This window comes from Terrapene carolina, unplaced genomic scaffold (genome assembly GCF_002925995.2).
Source record: "Terrapene carolina triunguis isolate 2854851 unplaced genomic scaffold, T_m_triunguis-2.0 Scaffold34021, whole genome shotgun sequence".
NCBI classification, from domain to species: domain Eukaryota; kingdom Metazoa; phylum Chordata; order Testudines; family Emydidae; genus Terrapene; species Terrapene triunguis.
Window position 1 is genome coordinate 2977274 of NW_020698372.1, and position 25222 is coordinate 3002495.

The 25222-nt window shown below is 42.2% G+C and overlaps 1 protein-coding gene across 1 annotated transcript in view; it reads left to right on the plus strand.

The window, feature by feature from the left end:
• The window catches only part of LOC113405017 (trafficking kinesin-binding protein 1-like), a 118016-nt gene that overhangs the window by 11673 nt on the left and 81121 nt on the right, over positions 1-25222 (plus strand). The window contains exon 2 of the mRNA XM_026663870.2: positions 14935-15129. The gene's annotated coding sequence lies outside the window, so the exon portion shown is untranslated. The remainder of the gene's footprint in view (positions 1-14934; positions 15130-25222) is intronic.

A 25222-nucleotide genomic window follows, 5' to 3' on the forward strand; every position in this document is an offset into this window, starting at 1 on the left:
CCCTCTCTCCGGGAGAACCACAACTGACAGACAAAAGGGGAGTCGTTTTTCAATTTTAAAAAGTTCTAGCCTTACCATTGGCTCTTCCGGCCAGATGTCCACTCATTTCCTTTTACCTATGCATCGCAGTGAGACAGCTACTAAGATGGATTTTATAGCTAGCTGGGTGTCCATAAAAGGGAGCTGCCTTCCCCGCCGCCCTTGCATTTATCACAAGCACATTGGTTTGTGATTCTAAAAATTCATTGGGCATCTTTTTTAGAGGGCTCTGTTTGATAATTTGTAGCATAATTGAAGCCTAGAAACAATAGGATAATTACTTTTAGGATTGTGTATATTCTGTTATTTTATCAATAATGCCTCTTGCTTTTTTTTGACAGACATCCTTAGTCGTAGCCCAGGTCTACACGAGCGGGAGGGTTGACCTAAGATACGCAACTTCAGCTATGCGAATAGCGTAGCTGAAGTCGGCGTAACTTAGGTCGACTTACCTGGCCGTGAGGACGGTGGCGAGTCGACCGCTGCCGCTCCCCCGTCGACTCCGCTTCCGCCTCTCGCGAGCTAGAGTTCTGGAGTCGACGGGGAGCGCGATTGGGGATCGATTTTATCGCGTGTACACTAGACGCGATAAATCGACCCCCGATAGATCGATCACTACCTGCCGATCCGGGGGGGTAGTGAAGACCTGCCCATAGTCTTGTCTGTTTAGGTTTAGAAAACCCCAATGGATAAAGAAACTATTTGTTCTTGCTGCTGTTAAATTTTGGTTTGCCAGCACGCAGTTGATGTGTGAATGGCTTTTGTTCCTGTTGTAGAAGAATGAGCTTTGGGAGCAATGTTTACTTTTGCTTCTTTTGCAAAGGAAATGCACTAACGTGGTTCTATTTGGCCAGGTGGAGGGAAATGTTAGCATACTGGGGCAAAATTAAAACTACTTTATGGAGAAGCATACAATAGGGACATTACCATTTAGTGTGAATGTTTTTTATTACCATGATCTGATCTAAAGTTTGTGTGTGTCCAAAATACGAAAATTCTGGGATATTTTAAAGAAACTTGACATGAAAGCATGGTGATTGTAACATATTTTAACCTATAAAAGGGGGAAAATATAAAAAACAGTTCCGTTCATAGGAATTGAGAATTTCATGAGTTTTTAACATTAGCTCAACCTTTACTTCCTGGTGCTAGCTCTGATTGGAGCTCTTTTCTGAGCCAACTTGTTCCTCCAGCTTGGCTCCTCAGAATGTTTTAAACTGCCATACTTTAGTAGAATTCTCTGCCAGCAAAGATGACACACTGAAGGGACATTTTCTATACACAGGGATGCTAACGGAAAATGAGTGCTCAGAGTTGTGTGGGATAATGCTGTCCTTCCTAGAGATTCTTCTTGGCAGCAAAGGAGAGCTGTGATAAATGTGTACAGTGCAAGTCTATCTCATTATTTTGATACAAAAATTACTTATGACCTTGGGAAGGGAGGTTCTTCTGTATGTGGATGCAAGGTGTTCGAAGTAGGGCTGGGCAACAATTTTCTATCAGCTTTTTTTCAATGGGAAATTAGATTTTTGACTAGTCAAAACTTCTTGCAAAAAGTGTCTGCTTTCCATACAAAACTTCAATTTTTGTGGGATGGTTTTTTGGGTGAAAATAATGAATGACCAAAACCCCAAATGCTGCTGTGCTGCCTCATGCTCCTTTTCTCTTCTATAGGCCACTACTTCTTCCATAATGCACCATGGCCCTGTGATTGCCATGATGCGTTGCCTCTCCTCCGGGAATGAGAGACTGTAGTCCTGACAGAAAGTCTGACCTATTGAGAATGGAAGCATGAGGCACTGCAGTGGCATTTGAGAGTCAAAATATTTTGGCTTTCAACTCTTCATGCAAAAAAAAAAAAAAAAAAAATTACCTCAAGAAGTCATCTACTTCAGCCCTGTGTGCCAAGGCAGAGTCAAGTAAACCCAGGTCCTCTCTGTCAAGTGTTTGTCTAACCTGTTCTTGATTCTATAGAGTAGATAGGGTTATTGAAGCTCCTCTGCCCACACATGCTACCAGGGCTGTTGAGATCAGATGAAGTGGTTGAGTTAGGACTCTGTTCAAATGCGGGAGAGTTGGTGGCATGGCATTCCCAACTAGAGTCCTCAATGCTGCTGGAATTTGTACTGTCAGCCAGCTCAACAACCAGAGGCTGTTGACATTTAGGATGCTGTGCAAAGCCCATCTCTCTTCTCAGGTGAGTTAGTGGGTTGGTGTTTAGTGAGTTGGGAGAAAGGTCTGTCCTTTTCTGATTTTCTTTCTTTAGTAATTGCCTTTGTCTTTTTTTAAAGCCCTCTGAGTGTTGAAAATCAGGCACATTTGATAAATTAAAAATAAATGTAACGTTATATAAAATCTGTAGGATATAGTCCCACTTCCCCTTCTTGTCAGCAGCAGTACCACAGAAGTGCACTTTAGAAACCACCCACCATTTAGTACCCTCTACAAAACTAAAGTTGATTAGAAGCCCTTTGAATTCTGTTTAATAGATTGTTTGGCTTGTTACTGAAGTGCGTGAAATATTACCTATCCTCAGTGATATCAAGTAGCATCTCAGGACTTGTCTGTGATGCCCTACAGTGAGGATTACAGTGTGTGCTAAGGTGTTTCACTATAGCTGCCCCATGTAGACCCTGCTAGCATGAACTAAACGCAAACTAGGATGGTACCTTTAACATGGCCTGGTTTGAAATGTTAACACAAACAAGATATCTTTTAGTTCGCCCTAGCAGGGTCTGTGTGGGGTGGGTACAGCACAACACTGTAGTGCATGCAGAAATTCACACCTCTGTAGTCTGCACTGCAGGGCCATGTAGACAAGCCCTTAGATTCCAGAGTTATAGCACTTCTATCACGTATGTGGTGTTTGAGCGTTGGCTCACTGAGCTCCAAGCCATCAGCAACACAGCAAATTTACTTCTTTCTAGCTGACCAACAGACAGACCAATATCAAGGCTGAACTTTCCTGCCCAACCTTCTATCAGAAAGTCTTCCCTCATTTTGATTTTCATGCAAATATGCTGATTGCTAATTTTCTCCATTCTGTGGTTCTATCTAAAGTGGTAGAAAAGCATCAGAAGACCAAGCTGTAGCATACTGCTGCTAACCTCCAGGGCCTATCACTTGGTTAAATGGTTGAGGGAAAGACTATCATTCTGAATTCCATCTCTGGAATAGTATCAGGCTTAGAACCTGACCAGCGAGGAAAATCATATTACAGACACAAGCTCTTGGTTGGATGTCAGCCTATATTAGATCACCTTTGTATGAATCACTGTCTTCCATAGTTTCTGGGCTCTCGTAGATTTATCAGTCTGGTGTAACAAGGCTTTTGCTAATGCCAAAGGGTTTTACCAGGAAAAACTTCCATTCCTCTCTTAACAGAGAGATCCAGGTCGATCACCAGAAAACATTTTGAGAAACAACTCCTCCTTTCTTGCTAGGACTGGGGTTCAACAGCAAAATTCCCATATGGAAAGTGAATTTTTCCTCTCTCAGATTACTTTTTCCACATGGGATATTTTCTTCTTTTAGGGACCTAGACATTTTACAAAAGTTAAGTTTGTGTGCTGTGTAGCTGTTGGTGAGCCATGGTCATTTCTAAATGTTCAAAACACTGTTCTCAAAAGGACAGGTGGCTGAAACCTGAAGGATCCGTTAAGTATAGTCTCTCCTTTCTTCCTATCTCCAAATGTAAGTGCTACATCAGATCAATCTGCTACTTCAGGATCTCTATCCAAAGAAGTAGTAGTAAAAAAAAAAAAATCCTCTAAACAGCACTTTTCGAAGAATGAACCTATTTTCATAATATAAAGCTTAAGCTATGCTAAAAATACCCAACTTCCTTTCCCTCTCTGCCACTGCTTCTGTCCCCACAATAAAAAATAAAATAAAATAAAAAAAAACACCCAAAAAACTTGAAGCAATCATTCTCTTTCTCAGGACACTGCGAGGATGCAGGAATTGATGCCACTGCATTGTTAGCAAGGCATACTTCTGAAACACGTAGGAAATGCTCATATGGAAAATATACTCTGGGCATTCAACAATCACAGCCAAAAAGGAGCAAAAATATTTCTCTGAAGGAAAAGCAAATCCTTTTAATTGCAGTGATAATTGGCTGAGGGGGTAATTCAGTGAAGTGACAGCAGTAAGGAAGTGTTAATGTGTTCAATGTTTAGGCACATTTTCAAACAGAAACAGAGTTCTCTGAAAATAAAATGGAAAGCGTATTAGCCATAAATTCTGCCCTCTGCTGCAGTGAGGTGGAAAGTTAAGGAAACAATATATTAAAAAAGACTTTGAGCCAAACACTTCCTGAGCTGCTTATAACTTTATCAAAGAACCCCCCCCCCCCCTTTTTTTTTTTTAAGCAAAAGTTTCTTTATCACAAATTAATGGCTGTTCCTTTTGTGCTGAGCTTTATGCTTAACATTTGATTTAAAGGTTTAGACTCTATCACCAGAGAAATAGGATATGTAAGAGAGGGGAATTCTGATCCCTTGTGCATATGCATTATGATAGTCTTTAATTAAGTAAACACACACTAGTTTTCCTACAGAACCCCTGCCTAATTTAGTGCCCAGGGTGGATGCAAGAGAAGAGTTGAATTAAAGTTGCACGGGCACCCATAAATCTGACTACTTCCTAAAAATAATCGTTTAATGAAGTTCTTTGTATAGAATTACAGATGTTTATAAATATTATATAATACAGTATATCTGAAAATCAATTTTGTGAATGAGTACTCACTCCATTTCTGTTCCCAGCTAGTTTTCCTAATTCCCATTTTTGTATTAGTTTTATGTTATATGCAGTGAATCATAACTGCCACATTTGCAGTAAACTGTGAACAGCGTAAAGTTCATTTAACGTTTTGTGTTGCATGAGACTGGACTTTAGCCTCCATGCAGTAACACTGCTTACTACAGAGCAGCTTGCTTTTAATGAAATGAAAATTTCAGTGTTGGCTCACTGAGTTACTTTTTCAGGTATGATTTTGAGATTGTAAACTTAACTGGTTCCTTTAAAAAAAAAATATTTTAAGTTATTTGTTGGCCTTGGAATTTATAGAATAACTTTTATCCAAAGCTTGTGTTACAGTTATTCTGTTGGAGTGAGGGTGGGATCGGACAGAGAAAAACTGGTTGGGAAACTGAATAGGAGGATCTATACGGAAGAATAGCTGTGAATTCACCCAATCCCCATGCTTTCTCTTCTAACCTTTTCCTCTTGCCGGTCTGTCTTTCCTTTCATGAGGCCTTCTTTTTCTTATACCTCACCATTTCATCTTTCTCTGCCCGTCCCTCTTCATATGATTTTCCCCTTTCTGCCTCCTGTTCTTTTTATTTCTTTTGGAATATTAGTGGTTATACAAGAAGAGGGAGTTATACAAGAAGAGTGACAAGATTTTATGAAGTTCTGATTCCTCTGTGGATAATGCAGGGTGGTACTGATACAGATCATGATCCCCATTAGTCTAAAATTGGTACAGAAGAAAGGAAAATAATGTAATAAGGCCGGTTCATTTTTTTTTCTTGTTGGCATATCTGTTTTTACGAGGCAAGTAATGATCATATGTGCAGATAGTGAAGCAATTAATAGATTAGTGTCTAGCATCTACTGCTGCCCCATAGATTTGATGTGGATGCAATAGCTCTGTGTAAGCTGCTGGACCAGCTGGGGAAGGCAAAAATCACACTTCAAGCAATGGCACAGGTCTCTTCTGAATGCTTTCTTTATTTACAAAGATTCAGAACAGCACAACATGTCCCCATACTTGCCCCCAAACATAACAGATCTGCGGGAGACCCTAGGCCTGCCTCCAGACCAATATTGGTCCCTTTCCCCAACCTGCAATTTCCAGGCATCATGGCTGTATTGGGGCTGTGGTGCCAGGAACTCTCCTAGCCCACCTCAGTCTCCCCTTCACGAGTGGTGGTAATCAGGATCCACAGAAAAGACAACACAGCCTAGTTCTGTATTGTTTTGATGGTGTTTGCCCACTCATCCCTAACCCACCCCATCTCCAGCCAGACCTCTACTCAGATAGCCCTGACGTTTGCGGAGTGCCCTTCGGAGTGGCATCATGGGGAGCTCTGTGAGGAGAACCACTCCATGTGTAAATCTGGGGGGGGAGACACTATGGGTGGATGAGTGTGCCAAAGATCTGACTGATTCTAGCATCCAGGCAAAGAAAACTGGTTTCCAAATAATTTATGCTATGCAACTGCTCAAAAAGGCTGTCTTGGGAGGGTGAAAAAAAAATTAAACTGGCGAGTACCACAGACCACTAGTCCTACTGAACTGATGATAGGGGTATATCCTGGACTTTCTCCTCAAAACATACTCTGTGGCATCTGAAAACAGATAATCACTATGCTTTCAAATGAAGTCTCACAGGAAAATAAGACAAAAACAACATATCACCTCTGCGTGAACACTTTTCACAAAGTGATCACTCTATAACTATATCTTACCTATAAGTCCCTTCATCCTCAAAGGAAACCTGCACAGCACTTTCAAAAGACAAGCCTGAGAGCTTAAATTCATAACTTTGCTAGACACTAAAAATCATGGTCTTAATAAAGACACTGGTTTTATGCCTTATTACAACAATCTAATCCACTAACTCCCCTTTTTTGTCCTATGACTACAGGGCTGTCAATGGGCCGCTTCACCTTGAATGCTCGCTTAGAATATGTGCTAACTACATATGCTAAACTAGCCCTTGGATCTTACATTTAGCAATGACACTCTTAGTACCTTTCCCAGACCTGAGGAAGAGCTCTGTGAAGCTCAAAAGCTTGTCTCTCTCACCAAGTTGGTTCAGTAAAAGAGATTTCCTCACCCACCTTGTCTCTCTAATTCTTTTAGTTCATTTACAGTAAGCCTGTTTAAACACCAGATGGCGATATCTACCATCATGATATTCAGTAGTCAGATGGGAGATAATTTGAACCCTGAAATAAAGGGAGGAAAAGATATTGCTTGGTTTTGTTTTGTTAACTAGGATTCCGAATATTTTGAATCCAAATTAAGGGGTGTCCTGAGATGAAATGACTGATTTATTCTCTACAAGGGGTGTCTGCAATTTCTTGGTTATAGCAGGGATGAGTTGTGCTCTGTTACTGAAATCCTTTGAGATACCACCACACACCCCAGGATTTATGGTGCTCTATAGATGTATTTTTCTGTGTCTCTATTGTTATTTCCAAGCAACCAGGGGTTCTGGGAATCCTCAGCTGGAAAATCTTAAACACCACACAACATTTTCAGAGAATTAAAAAAATGTAACAAGCTTACTCTCCAGCCACTTTATCTCTTGGAATAGGGTTCCCTACATCTTTGTCTATACGGTGTGGCGCCTACCTGTATATCCCCTTTCTCCTGCCATATACCTCAGTCTTGGCCTGGGCAGAAGGAGTTTCTTCTTGTAGTCTTTCTCCTCTCTCACACTATTTTCTTTCACCTCCCCTTGCCCCATTTTAGTAATTACCTATCCCAGCTGTTTGCACTCTGGCCTTGTGGAGAGCAGCCTGGTCATATGATACTGGCTTAGGTTCTTGTGCTCAACTGCTAAATGTCACTAAAAGACAGCTTAAAATATACATTTAATATTTTCCATGCCGCAGTTCTGTAATTCCCCCAGGGATGTGTCACAATTGTGGGGGGAGAAGAGGGTGGGGATATCCAAGAGACCGTGAGTCTGGGACAAGGGAGGAAGTTTTTGTGATTGTGAGCGTGGATAGCCTATAAGACTTGCACTCTAAGATGTGGTCCATGCTATGAAAAGATTTCAGAATGATTGCTTGAATTTCTAATTAACCCCCTTCTCTCCATTCTCATTTCTCACGATCTCTCCCTTCTAGTTTTTCCTTCCATGCCTTATTTTTTCTCTCCCTCCTCTTCTACCTACCTCCATGCTGTCAGCCATGCAGAGATTAAGCACACATCCTGAAAGACCCCGTCTGACTCCCCTGTTTTCACCTTGTGGTCCTTCCAGACTGTCACCAAGATTTTTTCAAGAAGTGATGCAGTGAATTTTGGAATTAAGATAACTTGAGAGAACTAAGGTTTCAGAGTGGTAGCTGTGTTAGTCTGTATCAGCAAAAACAACGAGGAGTCCTTGTCTCGTTAGACTGACCTCACACTTTGTAGGCAACTCCCATCTTTTCATGTGCTGTGTATTTATACCTACTACTGTATTTTCCACTCGATGCATCTGAAGAAGTGGGTTCTAGCCCACAAAAGCTTATGCCCAAATAAATTTGTTAGCCTCTAAGGCAGGGGTAGGCAACGTATGGCATGCGTGCCGAAGGCAGCATGCGAGCTGATTTTCAGTGGCACTCACACTGCCCGGGTCCTGGCCACCGGTCCAGGGGGCTCTGCATTTTAATTTAATTTTAAATGAAGCTTCTTAAACATTTTAAAAACCTTATTTACTTTACATACAACAATAGTTTAGTTATATATTATAGACTTATAGAAAGAGACCTTCTAAAAACGTTAAAATGTATTACTGGCATGCGAAACCTTAAATTAGAGTGAATAAATGAAGACTCGGGACACCACTTCTGAAAGGATGCCGAACCCCGCTCTAAGGTGCCACAAGGACTCCTCATTGTTTTTGAGAGAACTAACTTGAAGAAAATGCTCAGCACTCACTCTGAAAACCAGGTCCTTTTATAAGGATGCCTCAGGAGGAGCTCCCCAAAATGGAGGCACTCAAAATCACCTGGTCGCTTGTGAAAATCTTGGTCACGTCTTACCCCCAGTCTGTAGGGCAGCGAGAGAAAGGAATGCTGCAGACCCAGTGTATGGATTGCTGGAGTACTAGTGACTTTCCACGTTTGAGATTTTTCCCTGTTGAGAACCAAATCGTTGATGTTCCCCACACACTGCTGCCAGCATGTCCTATCCAGCTATTAAGAGCAGGTGTGGAGGAGGCAGGAGCTTATCCCATTGCGTGCCACAGAAGTGATGGAGATTGGGAAAGGCTGTGGTGACAAATTGCTGGAGGTGGAAGGAGGCTGGAGGAGAACTTGAATAGTCTGCTGGAGGACTAGGGGATAGTGTGGGCGGAATTGTTGGCAAGAAAGTAGGGGAATGCCTGGGCGCCCTCTCCCATTCTGCCTCTGTTCTTTCCCGTTCTCTTCTGTTTCCTTTCAGTCCATGTCTCCATTCATTCTGTCCTTTTTCTCTAGCCCCATCTCCTGCCTACTAGCAGGACTCTGTGGATGCTGGCTTCCTTCTCCTTCACTCTACCACAGCTGCTCCATGCTAAATTTGATCCAGCTGGGGAAGCATTGGGACCAGAAGAGAAGCAGCAGCCTATGATCCCAGTGCCACAATAGCCCCTCCAATGTCAAGAAGGAGGAATTTCAGGGGAAACCCTGCTCAACAGTTGCAGCACCACTAGATGAATGATTTTCTGGTGGGGTTGTAGGAATTCATGACATGGAGGAAGGGGTGCTGCATGTGTGTACATTATAACTAATGCATGACAGCTTTCAACTCTGAGAGAGACAAGCATGAATAATTACAGAAATAATCAATGTGAGGCAAAAGGTGCCAATAATGGAGACTTCTGCAAAATGCAAGAGACTTAGCAGCTCTTGATTTCTTGTGATAGTACCTCCTTATGCTTTTTATTTTTAAAGTAAGACCATGTCTACACTACCACTTATGTAGCTCAGGAGTGTGACAAAGCAGCCCCTCTGTGTGACATAAGTTTTGCCAGCATAAGTGGTAGTGTACACAGTGCTATGTCAGCAAGAGAGCATCTCCCGCCAACATAGCTGCCGCCACTCATGGAGGTGGTTTTATTATGTCAATGGGAGAGCTCTCTCCCCTTGGTATAGAGCGGCTACACGAATGATCTTCCAGCGGCGCAGCTACATCGGTACAGCTGTAAGCTTGCTAGTGTAGACATGGTTGGATAATCAGCCACACATGGAATAGGTACAATGAATTCATTGTTTGGCAAACAAGAATATTCTCTCACTAAATAAATCTGGGTTATGCTGTCTTTAAAGTTTACTTTCCTTTTTGAGGTCAAGTTACAGCAGAGAATCACACATTTGTAATCACTATAAGGATCCCAGAAAGTTTTATAGGATGTACCAAGACAGTCTTCATAATATATGGTCCAACTTTTATTTTCTTGAACACGGTTTACGGTAATGTTCTATTGAATAAAGTCATTATTACAGTAAGATGTTTAATCTACATAAAGCTAAAGAAAAAGTGACAATTTAGGATAACAGGAAAATTACAATGGAGAGTTTTGATTCCCAGAAGATATCTTGGTGAGTCCATAATACAGCAATCTGATCTCATAACTAAAAGTTATTTGAAGTGATCGGGGTAAAGAAGAGAGAAGTATTTTTGTTAATGAGTATTTGTGATGTGCTTCTAGAGAATTATTTTTGTAATCGTAAATGTTATATGCTAAAGTTTCCTGTTTTTCTTTAAGTTGAGTTGTGGGGACTTCTGCAGTAGGAATAATCTTAATCTTTTGGAGAAAGAGACCTTAAATGAAATTGGATGTGTATACATTATACATAAGGCCTTTGGCCCATCAGAAAAGAAAAATAGTAGATATTTGGTGAAAAATAAAGAAATAGATGGAGTACTAGGACCATCAGTGTGGTTTAAATGGTGTAAAAATTTTGGGAACATGCATACTTTGTAAACTGCTAGAATTTTTACTCTTGTTGATCCAACAGTGTTGGGTGAGAAATATCCCAGTGATATAGTGTAAAGCAGCTCAGTATTCATAGCTCTATAAACTGTGACAGACCCAGACCAGTGGGGTACAGGAGTCTGGTAGAGGGCAAATATACTGGTCACTGGATGAGTAGTTTTCTGTTCCCTGAGTGACCAGAGCAGGGGCTGCACTAGAGTAATCAGGAACCTGCTAGAACCAGTTAAGGCAGGCAGGCTAATTAGGACACCTGGAGCCAATTAAGAAGAAGCTGCTAGAATCAATTAAGGCAGGCTAATCAGGGCACCTGGGTTTTAAAAAGGCGCTCACTTCAGTTTGTGGTGGGAGTGTGAGGAGCTGGGAGCAAGAGGCGCAAGTAGCTGAGACTGTGCTGCTGGAGGACTGAGGAGCACAAGTGTTATCAGACACCAGGAGGAAGGTCCTGTGGTGAGAATAAGGAAGGTGTTTGGAGGAGGCCATGGGGAAGTAGCCCAGGGAGTTTTAGCTGTCATGCAGCTGTTACAGGAGGCACTATAGACAGCTGCAGTCCACAGGGCCCTGGGCTGGAACCCGGAGTAGAGGGTGGGCCCGGGTTCCCCCCAAACCTCCCAATTGACCTGGACTGTGGGTTCTTCCAGAGGGGAAGGTCTCTGGGCTGTTCCCCAACCCACATGGTGAATCTCTGAGGCAAGAAAATCCGCCAATAAGCGCAGGACCCACCAAGATAGAGGAGGAACTTTGTCACAAAACATGTACGTTGGTGTTTTTTGCATGTGATAATACTGGGTCACATAATCGATCACTGATTACTATAAAACATTTTTTCCCATAATCAGGTTTTCATTTTTCTATTTAATTTGACAAAATGGCTATGCCACATCAGAAACATACAACTTGAATCTTTTTTTGCTGCAAAATCACATTTGCTGATAAAATGGTTCCTTCCAGCAAAAAAGTGGGTCCATTTTCACTTGATACATTCCCTTTTTTTTTTTAATTAGAAAAAGGAACTAAAAAAGTATTAACTTTTCACAAATGTGATAATTTTCCCATTTGTAACAAAATCTAGGACCCTAAGATTTTGAGTACTTTTGTTACTTTTCCACTGGTTGTATGCAAATGTTTTGCATAATTCTACAGCTACAGCACCTGTTCTTATCAGAGGGAGAGATTAAAGAATCTAAATTATTATTAAGCCTACAGTAAATCACCTCCTATTGAGGCTAGTATAAAAACCATAATAACAGGGTTGCAAAAGGTGAGTTTAATGTAGACTAGCAGGTATTTTTAGAAGTTCCTCATGGGATCCTCCTACAATCAAATAGTTATAGCTGCCAATATGTAAAAGAGAGCCTCACGTTTTTGCCAATAATTGAAAGAGGCAGCCAAGCAAGAGAGAAATATCCTCATTTACCAGAGTGATTTCAAACCTTCAGAGAAATTTTGTTTCTCCACCTAACTTAGTCTTCCAGCAGGACTGGAAGGAGCTGAGGCCCTAATTTTGCAATTTGATGTACGTGAGCTGCCCTTTGCACTTGCAAAGACCCTCATTAAAATCAGCAGGGCTGTGCATGGGTACAAGTCCACCTATATGGATCTCATGGCAGAATTGGGGGCTGTTTTTCTATCTTAATTATTTACTTAACTTGGTCAATGCAAAGTGGAACATCTGGTGATGAAAAATAACAGGTAACAGTAAATTCACTGGACTGCTCCAGTGTATGTTCCATGTTCTAACTCCTCTCAACAAACTTTGGACCTAGTGACCATATCGGACAGAGAACTTGTAAGCATCTGCTTTAATACATGGCCTGACTTTAGTTCACAGCATGGCCTGACTTTGCTGACTATAGTTCAGGTCTCAGATCTTGCACCAGGCCCAGTGCTCCAGTGTGTCTCTCCCCCCTCTCCTTCTTTACAGTGAGAGCTGGTAAAAGACTCCATGCTCAAATGCAGTGCTGAATGGATTGTCCAATGTAGAATGGAGGATTGCCAGTCTACAGAGTTTCATGGTGGTTTGATACCATCCTGCATAGTGGTTGCAAAATTTTGTGAGGAGCTAATTTCTGTTTGACACATAAGCATAATGAGCTAGTCTCTATGCATTGCCTTTTTGGCCTATTGTGAACAGTAAATATGTTGGCTCTTGTTAAACACTAGAAATGTGGAAGAGTCACTCAAAGATTTATGTCTTGAGTTTGACCTTCCCGTCCTCTCTAAAGTTTAGCTTAACGTATACAGTAATTTGTCTCTTGTTTGCAAGGGAACACATATTGTCTAAATGAATCAAACCATACAAACCCTTTCTCTGAAACAAACTGATTCATAATGGGCATATCTCTAAATGGGTGTAGTGCATTTATATGTGCAATATTCTCTGTGCGAGCAATAGAGCTTGGCACTGTTTCTGGAATGACATATTTATGTGAACTAAAGTGGGTAAGCAGCATGTCCTATCAGTAGCCTGGTTTTACTTAAGCTTATGGATAGCAAGGTAATTCAGATTGTTTGACAACCACTCGTCTTCACATCTTCCACCCTTTGGTAGCACGTCCTTGCCAGCTTCAGCCTTATGGTTAAAATCAGAGGCATTTTTTGAAAATGTAACCTTGGGGATTAGGGGAAAAACAGAACAGTGAAGAAATAAAACGTTCTCTGGAAAATAATGAAATGTCTCTCTTATATCTTTCTTCCCCGATGAGATATATTCCAGTGAAAAGCTGTCCATCACTAGCTTGGTGGGTTGCATCATGGTGATGAGGTCACTTCTGCCTAACAGGGTTGCTTTATTTACAGTAAATTGTGAAGTGAGTCAGTGCCCTACCAATGCCAAATTCTGAGAGCTTTGGCATTGGTTAAAGATGGAATTCAGGGGCCATAAATTTCATATGTACACAGCATGGTAGCAGTTCATTAAACAGTGTGCAGGAAAGGCAAGTGGTAAAACAGATTTTGGTAATCCCCACTCAGAAGAAGGCTTTGTGTTCCAACTTCCCATTTTCACATTTTTGCTTCAGCTAAGGTTAGCTATAGAATTCTGCCCCACCAATCTGAAAATGCTATTTAGTGCTCTGCCTTGTTTCTGATTATGAAGCAGGACATTTTGTCAGTAATTTACCATTTCAATTTACAATTGAAATGTGTGGATCTTGATCAATTGGAAAACTGGGCTATAGACAACAACATGAAATTCAACAAAGACAAATGTAAGTCCCTAAACTTGGGGAGGAAAAAAACAAATACACAAATACCGATTGGGGGATAACTGACTTCGCAGCAGCATTGCTGACAAGGATCTGGGAGTAGTGGTGGATCACAACCTCAACGTGAGTTGTCAATGCAACACTGTTGCCAAAAAAAATAAATAAGGAAATGCAGTTTGGGTTGCAGTAACAGAGACATAGCACACAAATCACAGGAGGTGATAGTACTGCTCTACTCAGCGCTAGTTAGGCCTCAGCTGGAGTACTGCGTCCAGTTTTGGTCACTGCTGCAGAGAAAGGATGTAGAGAAACTGGAAAAGATCCAGAGGCGAGTGACAAAAATGATCAAAGGAATGGAATGCAAGCCATGTGAGCAAAGGCTGAAGGAACTAGATATGTTTAGTTTGGAAAAGAGGAGATTAAGGGGGGACATGATAGCAATCTTCAAATACTTGAAAGGCTGCCATAAAAAAGATAGAGAAAAATTGTTCTCTCTTGCCACAGAGGGTAGGCAATGGGTTCAAACTACAGCATAGCAGATTTAGATTAAATCTCAGGAAAATCTTCCTAACTATAACAACAATAGAACAATGGGACAGACTGCCTAGGGAAGTCGTGGAAGCTCCTTCACTGGAGGTTTTCAAGAAGAGGCTGGATAGCCATCTGTCTCAAGTGGTTTAGACACAACAAATTCTGCATCTTGGCAGAGGGCTAGACTAGATGACCCTTGCAGTCCCTTCTAATTCTATGGTTCTATGATCCTATGAGTCGCCAACCCTGTGCTTACACGCCTCTTGTTTCTCCTGTTACCAACCTCACTCAGTCATGCATTCCAAAACAATGTGTATTGCTCACTGTTCTTTTTAGGAAACTCTTGCCAGTATTAAAGTAAACTGACATGCTTGCCTGGCTCATGTTAAAACGTAAGAGCTCAGTTATTTGAAGTAATTAACATGGGCTATATGTTTCTTTTCTTCCTTTCAGATGTGTGCAATAGTACTGATCTTCCTGAAGTTGAAATCATCAGTCTGCTGGAAGAACAGCTGCCCCATTACAAGCTGAGAGCAGATACAATCTATGGTTATGACCACGACGACTGGCTTCACACGCCTCTCATTTCTCCTGATGCCAGTATCGACTTAACAACTGAGCAAATAGAAGAGACGCTGAAATACTTCCGTAAGTGAAAACTTGACAGTTGTACTGAAGCAAGAATATGGCGTATAAATTATTGCTGTCTGTCACAAGGCCCTCAATATAGCAGCTATGGTTAGGAATCAGCATGAGTGGCGTAGGACCAAGCTACATGTACACTTTAAACCATCCTTCTGTTACAACGCTGTGGCAAAAGCAATACATTCATAATGGATCAAAAGCCAGTCTGTTTCCTGTACCAGTATTACAGGTTCCTGATGGGTGGAAAGTAAAGTAAATATTAAATAAAAGATTAGGACATACAAAATAGCAATTGCACTTGTAGTTTGCAAAGTTTCATCCTAGAGAGATGTTCTTGATTATCCCCCTGGATTAAATTATATTTAGGGTGAGAAAGTAACAAAGACTCTTACATGAAAAATACAATAAAAAAAAACCCCTAAAAACACCTAAATCTCAGATCCACACCTCAATTAAATTTCCAGATGGTTGGAAAGTCCCTGAAATATCTGGAGTTTGAATATATGTGGATATGCATTTTGTTTGAGGCTTTTTAATCAGCTGTAGGTTAACATAGTCTACTCCTATTGAAATGACTTATTCATTCCACAGGTTTAATGTGAAAGCTCTAAATGTTGGGTGAGTGAAGAAACTTCCAAGTAGTTGCTTTTGTTTTTGTTTTTTTAAACATACTTTCCCTTTAAATCAGAACTTATGCAAGAGGAAAACCAGGAAAAAATGTATGTAACTTTAAATTCCTGGATTTCGATTGGTATAATTGGAATATATTACTTTTGCTTTAACTCTCTAAGGTGGCAGTTGCAATTTCCTGATACCAAGCATCAGCATAAAATACAGACAACTAGGCCTAGACTTGCTGCCTACTACGTTTGCATTTTTCATTTGCTGACGCATTGCATTGTAGATGATGCTATTGTGTCCTGGCAAGGCATCATGAAATCAAGTAATAATGTTGCAGCTTAGGCTTCTGGGAGAGAGAGATGCAATTCTGGACTGTCCTATAAGAATTGAAGTTAGTAGCAACCCTAAAGGGATGGTCAGTTCACAGAGGTTTGTCCTTTCATCTTTTTATTTTGCTGCCTAGTTTCATGACATTGCAAACAGTGGCTGACCATTACACCTGTAGGAATAGCTCCTAGCTTAGTGTTTTGTTCATGCTTGTCTACGGGAAGGGTTTTCAAAGTGAGGAAAACCTATACAAATATATCCAAACATAAATCCTCTTGCCATCCTAATGATGTTTTTGTCATTTATTTCATCACAAATCTCTTGCTGAATTACTAAAGGTTCTTCTTCGAGTGCTTGCTCATGTCCATTCAACTTAGGTGTGTGTGCTCGCCACATGCACCAATGCCGGAAGTTTTCCCCTCAGTAGTATCCATAGGGGACCAGCTCTGGCACCCCCCTGGAGTGGCGCACACATGTCGCAGTATATAGGGCACCACCGGCTCCCCCCACCCCCAGTTCATTTTTGCTGCCAGTGACGGGGCTAGAACTGTTGCGTTCTTGTTCGTACTGATTTGTTAATCCTTGTATTATAGTGTCTATAGTTTTCTGTTAGTGTTAGTAAATCCCTTAGCTATAGTTAGAGACTTCATAGGTCCCAAACGGGACTTTGCCTCAGGACGGGGCATGCCCCGGTCCCCAGGCTTTAAGTCCAGCGATCGCTTCAAGAGGCCCATGCCCGTTAGTGATCCACACAGCAGCTGTCTGCGTTGCTTGGGCAAAGGGCACGTTAGTGAAAAGTGCAAGATTTGCAAGTCCTTCAAGCCAAGGACTAAGAAGGAGCATGACATTCATTTAAATGCGCTCCTTATGGAGTCGGCCCTCACCCCGACACCGGAGTAAAGCTTCAACTCAGCACCGAGCACCGTGACCTCAGTACATAGTGCCCCACTGGGTCCGTCCACTGGCCGGCACTGGTCCCCATCTGTGGCTCTGGCCAAGAAGCCCAAGAAGATGGTGTGAGGTCAGTCTCCAACCTCCCACAAGGGAAAAGATAAGACAAGGTGTGAGCAAGGTCCCAGGCCACTCCCCGCCAGCGACCCCGGATAGTGGCAGAGGCCTCCATCAGCTCCGAGTGCCGTGCATGCCAGAGGCCCTACAGGTGGCGCAGGAGATTATGTCCATCCCGGTGCCGCCCACACCGGCTCCCACAGTTCCCCAGTCACGGGGTAAACCCGCGTTTGGACCGCTATGGTCCCCACCTAAGCGACACCGTTCCCCATCACGGGGAATGTCCCACCAGCGCTCGCCCTGCTGTAGCCGCCACGCATCTGACCATGAAAGGCAAATATGCAGCACAGTCCCATTCATCCTCGGACCTTGGGCAGGCCGAGAGGCTCGAGGCTCAGCTCTCCGGCAACTGGGCGCAGACCTCTGGGGGCATGCGCCCGCTGGCAGGAATACTGGTCCCGGCACTCAGTATCTCCGAGACCGCGGTACTGCTCCAGGGACCTGTCGAGGGATTGATGCTACCATTCCTCAGACCATCACCGATCCCCTAGGAGGGCATCACTGTGTGCAGACCCTTCCCAGCACTGGGCCTGTTCCAATTCCCGGTCCCGCTCTTCATCCCGGTACTGTTCATCAAGCGCGAGATGTAGATCGCCGGCTCTAGGCCATCGCGGATCCATCGAGCGCCGTCGGTCCTGAAGACCTCGTTCCAGATCGGACACCAGGCGGAGTGACTGGCACCTGTCGGGACAGAACCTCCCTTCCGCTCTGTCCTGGTCACCTGGGAGCGACCACTCAGGATCCTGCCCTGGTTCGGAGGGAGGGATGTCCTGATGGCGGGACAAGCTCCGGTACCAGTGGTACCAGCTACATTGTCGGCACTGAAACAAGCCCTGTGGCCTCAGGCCCAGTGGCTGGTGCCGTGGTACCCATGGAACCTGTGGGGGTTCACCCAGCCCTCCCAGGCCACCCGCTTAGTGTCCGGAGCCTCGATGAGACCAGTTGCCTCTCTCTCCCGCCCTCTTCCAGTGCAAGAAGCCTTGGATGAGAGGACCCCGCAGGTCCAAGAGGGAGTAGGGGACCAAGCTACTGGGCCACCAATGGTTGTGGAGGATCCTATGGCACTGGCATCTTCCTCGTCGTCACCTGACGAGGCTATAATGCCCCCGGTTCCTCTGGATGACACTAAAGTGCACCAGGAACTACTGAAGAGGGTCGCTGCCAACCTGGGCCTTCAAGCGGAGGAGTTAGAGGAGCCCTCGGACTCTCTTTTCAATGTCCTCGTCTCCACAGCACCGGCCAGGGTGGCTCTGCCCCTTCATGATGGAGCCTTTAAGATTACTAAAGCCTTGTGGGGAAAATCCTTCCTCCCTGCCACCCATCTCCAAGAGGGCTGAACAAAAGTACTTTGTGCCATCCAAAGGCCATGAGACGGTTAACCACAGGGAACGACAAGGTCAACCCAGGGCTACCCCTAAGAATAAAGACTCCAAGAGACTAGACTTGTTTGGGCATAAGATTTATTCATCCTCCAGTCTCCAGCTGAGGGGTGGCCAACCACCAGGCCCTCCTGGGATGCTATGACTTTAACATGTGGCAAGTCATGGCCAAGTTCAAGGGCTCCGTTCCTGAGGCTTCCAGGAAGGAGTTCCGGGCGATCATGGAGGAGGGCATGACTACGGCCAGGGCAACACTCCAGGCAGCGTCTGATGCAGCGGACACTGCTCCCCGAACCATTGCCTCGGCCGTCACTATGCCCGGAACGGCAAACTGCAACCACTGGGAGCTGCGGGCGGCTGTGCAAATGTAAACAAACTGTCTGGCGGCCTGCCAACATATTACCCTGACGGGCTGCAGGTTGCCCACCACTGGTATAGAGAGTATTTTTGAGAGAGAGAGAATAACCACCTTCTCTGAATTAAGCATTGGATTGATAGCCAGGAAAGTGGGAGTTCTGATTCCAGCTCTCTTGCTGACTTGCTCTGTTGCCATGAAAATCATGTAATCTTTGTGCCTGCCTTGCATATCTGTATGGTGGAGATAAAACTTAAAATACTGTTGTACCTCACACATGGGAATTGAGGACAGACTGATATTAACATAGCGCTTTGAAACTATAATGCATTATATAATGTTAAGTGTTATAACTACTATCATCTTTTGATCTGGATGAAGGAATGGCTATCAAACAGTGGAAAGTTATATATTTAAATAGCTCAGCATGAAAAGTCCTTGAGCTGCCACACCTGTCCTACAGGAATGTTCTCAGGAGTGTGACTGCTAATGGAATGACCTGTTTTAAATGTAACAGCTGAAACACTCTCTCTTGCATGAGTTCACGTTTTTGTAAGGCTTAAAAAGTCATTAGCATTGGGTGTGTGCAACCACTGACATTTGTCTATCCAAATGATTTCATCTCAAAATTACAGTTCCCTAAAGAGTGGTGGTGAACTGACACAAATTGCGGATATGCGCAACTTGAGGGACTGTCTAGAATTCTGTGGAAACTCTTCCAAATACCACAATCTCATTCCCCCTCCGTGTCCCCCCCCCCCAAAAAAAACCCCAAAACCCCCTCTCCAACACATATATAGAATTATAACTCTTTTTGCCTGGTGGCACTGTAATTTTAATTGTTCACACACACACAGTAAATGAGATTGTGTATCATTGGATTAATTATAGCTTTACTAAATAATTTGCCAAGATCCAAAAGGAGCATGCAAAACACTAATTGTGGGATACAAGAATAATAACTGGACTTGTACAGAACAGTTGAAATGATGCAGAGATATGAGTATGCATGCGTATGAAAAGTATTAGCTATGGCTGTGTGGGTCAGCATTCCAAGGTTCAGTAAATTACAATAATGAAATTCAGCACTAAGGTAGTGCAGCATCCGCTAATAACAAGGGAAAGTGCAGAAATTTGATTTCAGTTGAGGAAAACAAATACTCCCATTGTAAATGTAGTAATATGTTCAAAGTTTGGTGCCCTGTTTTCTTCAGCTTTCTTTTGGTGCTTTTCAAGTGCATAAAATAAGGTTGATATTTAAACTTAAGACAGCACATAATACTTCAGGTATAGTATTTGAAATCCCTTTCTGTTTAGATTTGATGTGATTCCCATCACTGTAGTATCTAAGCAGTTTCCAAACAATAGCATGGTAAAGATATGCTGTCAGAATACGTCCCCTGTGTAAATATATACAGGCTCATCTTTCCAAATGTTCTGGAAATGTGTCCAAATTCAGATATATTGGACAGTATTTGTGAAGCCCTTTTGCTTGTTTATCTAGGGAGACTGCATTTCCAGCCTAATCGTTACATCTCGGAGTGTCTGGTAGGAACGTGGGATTATGGAAAGTTACTTTTCATTATGTTTGAATAAGATTTTGGTGATAACTAAGTACTTGTGAATTTGTGGTCATGTCAGCCACCCTCCATGTAAAATTGGAATTAGGAAGAGGGACTATTCCTTTGGAGAAAATGGCAACCTTTTGTGAAGGAAGGAGACTAAAAGAGGTTAGTCAGTTATCTTGGTACTTATCTAGCCTCTTTTGATGTGAGAGTGCCACATTCTTGTTTGTTGCAATCCCCTATTTATTTTCTTCCTGTGCAAATAACAATATTTGTTATTTGTACAGCACTCTTCATCCATAGCTCTCAGCACTTTACAAATATCGTCCCTTTTGAAAGATGGGGCATCTCCATGGAAGCAGCCTAGAGAGGCTATCTGACTTTTCCAGAATTACACAATAATAAATAATAATAAATAAATTAAATAAATTAATGGAGATATCCCATCTCCTAGAGCTAGAAGGGACCTTGAAAGGTCATCGAGTCCAGCCCCCTGCCTTCACTAGCAGGACCAATTTTGTTTTTGCCCCAGATCCTTAAGTGGCCCCCTCGAGGATTGAACTCACAACCCTGGGTTTAGCAGGCCAATGCTCAAACCACTGAGCTATCCCTCCCCCCCTCTGACATAAGTCAATGTCAGAGCTAGAAACAAGCCACATTTCCTGACTTCCGATCCCATACTCGCTGGATTACTTGATATGCATTTTGACAGCGACAGATGAAACAGAACAATGGGTTTTCTAAATATTTATTTTATTTATCGATTTTGATACTATACGAACACTCCCAAAAGTCCCCAGGTATCTTCCACAGAACTTAAAAATATCAATCCAACTTAACCCAGGAGCTGAATTCCAACCCGAAATGAAGAGAGATGGAGCATGGACAGGAAGAGGCGGGGCGGGGGTGGGTGCTTGGAGGTAGGGGTGGAGTGGGGGCTGGGCCTGTAGTGGAGACCAGGCCTTGGTGTTTATACCTTACTCATTGTCCAGGTATCTGAGTGCAATACACAATGTAACCAATCTGACATGCTGTTTAATAATTGATTTCTGGTTCTCGTCTCCATTCCACTGAAATGGTCGGTAGGACTGGCTTTTTTGTTTTTTAAATGTTTTATTCTGGCAAAAGCTAAATCAAAGATCCATGTCTAATTTTGTCCTGAAAGTGGTAAGATTTCTTGTGGAAGACTGTTCCATAGCTAACAGGAGAGCAGGAGCTTTCTGGTGACACACTTCCCTATAATCCCGCTGCCCTGTTAGCTGTAATTTGGGAGATACATTGACAAGATGCTTGCTTAGTAACTGAAATGTTCTCTAGGAGCAAAGGAACTCTCTCACCCTGGTGGATATGTTGCATTAATCAAGGTTGCTGGTCGCAAATGCGTTAGGTCACTGTGGCAGAGTCCACAATTGTGGAAATGGGGCCTACTCTCCTGGTCTGCTGTAGGTCTCGAAGGGTATTTTTGGCAGATTGTTTGTCTTTGGAGATCCAATAGCAGTACGGGTTCAGGACATCAATGCTGTCTCCTAGTTTGGCAAGTGGAGGGGGCGAACAAACCTCTAATTCAGTGTGTCTTGACTTCTTTGGAGCAAAATGGATAAGCTTTGGGTTTGTCTTGCATTTAGTAGCAGGATAGCAATCATGATGCATGGTTTTAAATATGTGTTTATGTGAGGGTAGACAGACTGGTTTTCTGGGCCTCAGAGGACCTCTCCTGGAGAGAGTCAGGTTGGAGAAAGAAGTAGTTGATTTCTTCTTTTCATTCTTTGTTTATTTTCTCTCACTTTTATATTACTGCTTTCTCATCCTGTGATGTTTGTGTTGAATGTTGCAAGATGATGTTTCCTCCAGCCCCAGCCCATTATCTTGAGTAATTTAAGGCACCCGGTACCTCTGAAAGTACTGCAAGTCTAGTAATTTATGAGCCAGATAACCTGAAAAATCTGGGCAGTCTCTCTGTGGTGTTCTGTGCTTAAGGTAGATGTTTTGCTTTGATTTCCACCTCCAGTGCAAATTCTTACTTTGAGACACTTATTACAAAGGGCAAACCATGGTGATCTGGTTTCTTGTTATTCCCTGCTGTTTCTTTAGGGGTGGGAAAGCTTTATGTCAGCAAATTGATGACTAGGCTCTATTTCCTCCTAGATACTCCATGTAGCACAGAATACTTCATCCAATATGACCTATTACTAAATGTTGGAACTTGTGCTAGTTACTGCTTAGAAGTGTTTCCTATAAAAGAGAATCTTTTTTCTTTATTTATGAAATCTTTTAAACCTGTCATAAGCATTTTTATAACCTGTTGAAAAATTGTTTGTGGAATATTAAGTATATTTTTAGAGAGATTATAATGCAGTGTGGTTTTCAGTTACAGCTGGAAACTTTATTCATGATTTAGAGTTAAAATGCCAACCATGGAAACCTGCCTGGCATGCTCATAGCCATGGTTATCGATGAATAATTATTGAATGTTACGGGAGAAGGAATAAAATTAAAACATTTATCAATAGTTATAGGAGTTTGTGAAGGTTGATAGGGTGAAAAGCAGTATCCTTTCTTTAAAAATAAAAATAGTAATGGAGGACATTAAAGACACATTATGCTCTCCAAAGGGCAAGGGCTGCAACATGGATGAAAGCCCAATTTCTCTGCTTAGCAACTTACCAACAACAAATCCAGACTGCTGAGCTTGTTTTTGTTTGTGGGTTGAAACAAGCTCATGCTTCTACTCTGCCTGCTGGTTCCAGGCTCCTAAGCCAGTTGGAGCACAGGACACAGTGTAATTTGTCATGCATTGGCTCAAAAGCAGAACAGGAAGACAAAAGAGGTCAGACAATGCAACGAGCGTCCATGAAATGAGCCAAAGTCAATCTATTAATCCTATTTTCAGGCTTCTGAATCTTGATAATAATACTACTACTTAGATCTTACATCAGTGTTTTCATCCATACATTTTATTTTAGTATTTTAGAAAGGAGGTAAGTATTGTCTGCATTTTACAGAAGGGGAAACCGATGCATAGAGTTGTAACTTATTGAAGGTCAGCAAGTCAGTAGCAGAGCTGGGAACAGAGCAAGCTCTTCTACCTTTTATTCCAGTGCCCCATCCACTGGATGATATCTCCCTTGACAACTGCCCTTTTCAATTAATATTTACAAACTAAGCTGAAACCAAGTTTTCAAAACAAGTTTATGAATAAGACATTGTTAGCTGGTTTCTTGGACTTTTGCAGGAAAGAGGATTTATTGTTTTTCAGCATCACTTTTATTAGACTTTTGGATACTTCTGCAGCCTTACATCTTCATTACAGATGACTTATTTGATATGATCAGAGATGTATAAAATCTTGTAGTTTTATAGCACTCTGACTACTGCCCAGTCATGTCCTACAATTCTCAGAAGCATCAGCACTGTGCTGCTAAATACCCTCCATTCTGTTGGAAGGAAATCTGTCCCAAAAGATCCACTTGCTAAAGAGAGTACTAGATATTGTGGGTGAACTCCTCAGCTAGTGTATATTGGCATAGCTCTGTTGTAGTGAAAGGAGCTGTGCATTAGCTGAGAATTTGACTGTCTATGTTAAATCTCTCTCCCAGAGTTGGAACAAAACTTCTAGGCAAAATATTAGGAGTTATCTTTTTGCTTTCCTATGTGTGTTTTTTTTTTAATACTTCTCACTCATTCAGGTTGGAGTTTAGAAGACCTGTAACAGGAAGTATAGCAAAGAATGTAAACAGCTGGTGTTTGATTTTAATACTGGCTTTAATATAGTACTTAGTACAATGTACAGACTTTATCTTTAAGTAGACATTAATTTTGCATGCATATTCCAGTCTGTTCTCTGAGGAGTTGAGGGTAAAAACGTTTGATTTGTAACTTGCCTGCAGCACAGCAGTTCTAAGGATATGTCCATATGATGAGGTTCATTCTAGTGTAACCCACTGATGAGCATGTGTTACAGGTTCCCCTCTCAGACTCCTGTTCTCTGTGGATTGGTAATTACAGCGCCCAGCTATAGAACCGTGACTCATTAGTTCAAGTTGTAGCCCTTCATGGAGCTTTGGAAGTCCCCAGTTCAGTCCAAAGTGTGTTGACCAAGATGGCGGCCATCACAAAGTTTGTAACCCCCTGGTGAGTGTATATTGCACCTAGAGCACAGCTACCAAGCCACTTGGCCTTTCCTTTGAAGAAATTATAAATACGATGTCATGAAGACGAAGATTTACACATCCAAACAGCTTCAGTTTGTTAGCATGCCCTTTCTGAATATAAACTCTCTGTCCTGGGATAGGGAATGTGAAGAATTAATTTGAATCTTTAATTAAATGACAGTCAAACAAAATGGAGTCTCCACTTTTGATAGATAGAAATGCATTTGAAAATTACTGCTTGACATTTTGGAACTACAGACATTCTTTTAAATTCAGAAACAAAAGTAGGCAAGACTTGTTTTCACACATTAGCCTGTAAAGAATAAAGACTGCCATTTTCCTTCAAGGACAGCCAAAGTAGATTGCTATGCTTCTAACCAAAACACAGTCAAATCTTTACCTATCAACATAACTCAGTCTACCAGGGAAATAACCTTAAAGTCATAAAGTGATTTCCTCTCTGTTGGGCAAAAGACTCAACTGGCTGGCCAAAGTGTCTGACATGTAGATCTACAATTTGGCAAATTACCATCTTCAATATCAAGGTACAGCTCAAGGAGACTACAATTCCTAAAATGCAGGCTGTCTTGGTCTGACTACATGTTGTTGGGATCAAAATGGAGCACCACA